General features: G+C 48.7%; 1 long non-coding RNA gene across 1 annotated transcript in view; it reads left to right on the top strand.

Annotated features, from left to right (window-relative positions):
- Positions 1-5,000, top strand: part of LOC132387120 (uncharacterized) — a 26,644-nt gene that overhangs the window by 20,930 nt on the left and 714 nt on the right. The window contains exon 2 of the long non-coding RNA XR_009509770.1: positions 861-924. This is a non-coding gene — a long non-coding RNA (uncharacterized LOC132387120). The remainder of the gene's footprint in view (positions 1-860; positions 925-5,000) is intronic.

Genomic DNA, 5,000 nt, shown 5'->3' on the forward strand with positions numbered 1-5,000 from the left:
GGTTCAGGAGGTTTATATACAGAATAACAAATCCCCGGGAGTGGGTGACAGGCTGGGATCTGATCCAGGGGTTCAGGGGGTTTATATACAGAATATCAGATCCCTGGGAGTGGGTGACAGGCTGGGATCTGATCCAGGGGTTCAGGGGGTTTATATATAGAATAACAGATACCCGGGAGTGGGTGACAGGCTGGGATCTGATCCAGGGGTTCAGGCGGTTTATATACAGAATAACAGATCCCCAGGAGTGGGTTACAGGCTGGGATCTGATCCAGGGGTTCAGGGGGTTTATATATAGAATAACAGATCCCCGGGAGTGGGTTACAGGCTGGGATCTGATCCAGGGGTTCAGGGGGTTTATATATAGAATAACAGATCCCCAGGAGTGGGTGACAGGCTGGGATCTGATCCAGGGGTTCAGGGGGTTTATATACAGAATAACAGATCCCCAGGAGTGGGTTACAGGCTGGAATCTGATCCAGGGGTTCAGGGGGTTTATATATAGAATAACAGATACCCGGGAGCGGGTGACAGGCTGGGATCTGATCCAGGGGTTCAGGGGGTTTATATATAGAATAACAGATACCCGGGAGTGGGTGACAGACTGGGATCTGATCCAGGGGTTCAGGGGGTTTATATATAGAATAACAGATCCCTGGGAGTGGGTTACAGGCTGGGATCTGATCCAGGGGTTCAGGGGGTTTATATCTAGAATAACAGATCCCCGGGAGACAGGCTGGGATCTGGTTCAGGGTTTGAATATTTATACGTAGAGTAACGGATCCCCAGAAGTGAGTTGGGTGACAGGATGAACCACTGAAATCAGTTCAATGTTGGGATAACACTCCGATCCTTTACAGAACAGCCAAGATGTCTGACATCGACTTCCACCACATCATTGTGACTGATGACACAGCAGCTGGAGTAAGTACAATTCCCTCGTATTCTGAACGCCAGCACCCCCTCGCACACTCACGTTCCCTCCACACACCCTCCTATTCATTTTCCCTCGCTCGTTCACACATTCATCTCCCTCACGCACACCTGTCTCTCTTTCACACACTTCTTTCACAAACACATGCATCTCTCTCTCTCTCTCTCACACACACACTTTTCTGTCTATCACACACCTCTCTTTCATACACTCCTCTCTCTCTCACACACACACCTCTCTCTCAGGTTACGTCCACACTCGACCGGATGATTTTGGAGACACCGGTTTCACGTAGAAACGATAGGCGTCCGCAGTATGCCTTTTCAAAAATATCTCCGTCCACATTAAAAGGGATATTTCGGCCAGTCTCCTCCTCCTGCGCATGCGCAGGACACATCGACCAAAAACAAGCGATACGTTTGGTGTCGAATCTCTTCACGAAAGACCTGGTGTGCGTTTGTCCAGTTACAGACGAGAAAAACTTAAACGACGGGCGGCTGTTAGCTCTCGCGCAGGAGGACTTAAAACTAAAAAAAACCCCAAAAACTGGAGCGTACGGAGGCAACCGACAGGGAGTTCACGGACAGTGTGACCCGGCTGACGATGACAAACTCTGTTGCAGTAATGAAGCCCCTTGATAAATGTATATGTTCCGTACCCCGTAACTGGGTGTCTCACCAGCAGAGAAAGAAGAATTCGTTGGAGTCTGGTGGCACCAAACTAAAGGTGTTTATTAATAAAAATAAGCAAAACCATATCAATAATGCGAATATACATATAAAACCAGTCAGCAGTAATAAACCTAAAAGTGTAGGAATAATAATGATCAATAATAAACAAACTCTATTGATGTCTAGGGGTAAATGAATCGTCATAGAAAAGGACACAGTTCAGTTCAGTTCATGCGGACTGAGGTAGATATGGTTGTTGTATTGAAATCGTTAGAGAGAGAGAGAGAGAGAGCAAGCGGGATATAACAGCGACAGTCAGGCAAACCTTCCTTTGCTTTCTTAATCCGTCATATCGGTGTGGTCATTCAGTTACGACCTCTCCGTCCTTCTGCTAGACCGGGGTCGGCAACATTTACCACTGAAAGAGCCAATATGGACCCATTTCCCACTGAAAAGAAAACACTGGGAGCCACAAAACCCGTTTGACATTTAAAATGAAATAACACTGCATACAACGGTTTTTTTTTTTGCCTTTATGCTATGTATAAACTATAATGTGTTGCATTTATGAAATTGATGAACTCCTGCAGAGAAAACGAAATTACATTTCTGCACGCAACAAAAACATTTTGAACTCCGAAAAAAAGACGTTGGGTTGAAGGTTACTCCATAGTTAGCCTACCTTGGATCGAAGAATTAAAAGAAAGCGCGCACTGGCGGGTGTCAGGCATTGGCAGTGGTGATGTATATTAATAGCGATAAAAAACACGTTGTAGCGGTGTGCTACACGCAGCGCTAAAATAAAGACACTGCAGTCAAAGGTAACTTTATTCGAACTAAACAGCCTTGCTTTAAAGCCTCCCTCAACCCAACCCCGTGGGCGCGGATGCTCCAAAAGACACGTACTCACAAACCCCCGCAGGCTATCTCTCTTAGCCGGAACGGTGGCTAATTGTGAGCCGGTTCGGATGTGTCAGGAAATGGGGTCTCCACAACGTTTTTAGATTGTACAAGATCACCACAATCTTCAAATTTCGAATTACATTTCAAAAACTAACAAACCACGGGGAGCCGCAGCACAGAGATCAAAGAGCCGCGGGTTGCCGACCCCTGGTGTAGTCCATTCTTCCGTGGTGGACTCGTCACTCTGGCAGGAGTGGACGCACACACGAGTCCCCACCGGCCCTGCCATCACACTGATAGCCTTAATGACCGACCTCCTGGTTCGGTCTCCGAAGCCCCCACCTTCCCTGTGGGTTCCAACACTCAATCAGTGTCCACTGGCGTGACTGGAGGGTGTCTCTCCAGACCTGTCTTTTTATCCCTACTAAAGGGGACTGAGCTATCCATTACTCCTGAATGACCGTGTCCATCAAATACGGCCACTCCTTCAGTCCACTGAGGAATGTTAACGAGCAAACTATTCTCCTTGCAGCGAAACAGTAAATAATTCAAAAATAATTCACCCCATTGTCCATCAGGTCTGTTCATTACTCATAACATATAAGACATGTCTGCCTGGTTTTGAGAGTATGGATTATGATCAGAGATTAAGTGATCTGGGGCTTTGCCCTCGAGAGCAGGGGTATCAAACTCATTTCAGGTCACGGGCCGGATTGGGCAAAATGCAGCTTCATGCGGGCCGGATCAGTCGGGCGCGGGCGAACGCGGCTTTCAATGCCTCCGTTTTTTCAGCCTGTTCTCATGTGTCTCAGTCTCTGCTGTAACTACAAAGTGTTTCACTTCGCAAATTCCGTTTCTTATGAAGAAGACTGCTGAGCAAGCATTATTTTTATGATTGGTATTAACTTACAATCATAGGCTTCGTATCGCCCGGCCATTGATAATTAAACTAATAGATCTATCTAAAATGATCTCGCGGGCCTTGAGTTTGACATCACTGCTCTAGAGAGAAGGAGGATGAGAGGAGACATGATAGAGGTGTACAAGATATTAAGAGGAATAGACAGAGGGGACAGCCAGCGCCTCTTCCCCAGGGCACCACTGCTCAGTACAAGAGGACATGGCTTTATGGTAAGGGGAGGGAAGTTCAAGGGGGATATTAGAGGAAGGTTTTTCACTCAGAGAGTGGTTGGTGTGTGGAATACACCGCCCGAGTCAGTGGTGGAGGCAGATACACGAGTGAAGTTTAAGAGACTACTAGACAGGTATATGGAGGAATTTAAGGTGGGGGGTTATATGGGAGGCAGGGATTGAGGGTCGGCACAACGTTGTGGGCCGAAGGGCCTGTACTGTGCTGTACTCTTCTGTGTTCTATGTCTGCATCAGTGTTATCTTGTATTTCCGTACAAACTTACATTAGGCTGTGACATAACTTCTGGCTTCCGTCTGGTTGCCGTCTGTTCTGAAATTGTTACGTTGCGTTCGAGAGAACGATGAAATGGCGCATTGCCGTCACCATCTGCTCCGGCACGTCATGACAGCGTTTTTAGATTTCTCCGGTTACCCCGTCCGCACTGCTCCGGTCAATCTGGCATTTTCAACGCCACACTCTCCGGAGGGCGTTTCAGAAAAGCTCCATTTCCGGGGGGAGGAAACGCCGTTAGAGTGTGGACGGAGGGTCAAAATGAAGAGAAAAAGCTTCGGTTACAGATTTATCCGTTGTAGTGTGGTCGTAGCCTCAGAAACACACCTCTCTCTCTCTCTCTCGTGCATCCCTCTCTCTCACACACACACACAAAACTGCCTCACACACACCCCTCTCTCTCACACACCTCACTCACACACCTCACTCACACACACACAAAACTGCCTCACACACACCTCTCTCACACACCTCCCTCACACACACGTCTCACACACACCTCCCTCACACACACACGTCTCACACACACCCCTCTCTCACACACCTCCCTCACACACACACACGTCTCACACACACCCCTCTCTCACACACCTCCCTCACACACACACACGTCTCACACACACCCCTCTCTCACACACCTCCCTCACACACACACACGTCTCACACACACCCCTCTCTCACACACCTCCCTCACACACACACACGTCTCACACACACCTCCCTCACACACACACGTCTCACACACACCCCTCTCTCACACACCTCCCTCACACACACACACGTCTCACACACACCCCTCTCTCACACACCTCCCTCACACACACACACGTCTCACACACACCCCTCTCTCACACACCTCCCTCACACACACACACGTCTCACACACACCCCTCTCTCACACACCTCCCTCACACACACACACGTCTCACACACACCTCTCTCTCACACACCTCCCTCACACACACACGTCTCACACACACCTCCCTCACACACACACACGTCTCACACACACCCCTCTCTCACACACCTCCCTCACACACACACACGTCTCACACACACCTCTCTCTCA

The sequence above is a fragment of the Hypanus sabinus genome, unplaced genomic scaffold (assembly GCF_030144855.1).
Source record: "Hypanus sabinus isolate sHypSab1 unplaced genomic scaffold, sHypSab1.hap1 scaffold_1542, whole genome shotgun sequence".
Taxonomy (NCBI): Eukaryota; Metazoa; Chordata; class Chondrichthyes; order Myliobatiformes; family Dasyatidae; genus Hypanus; species Hypanus sabinus.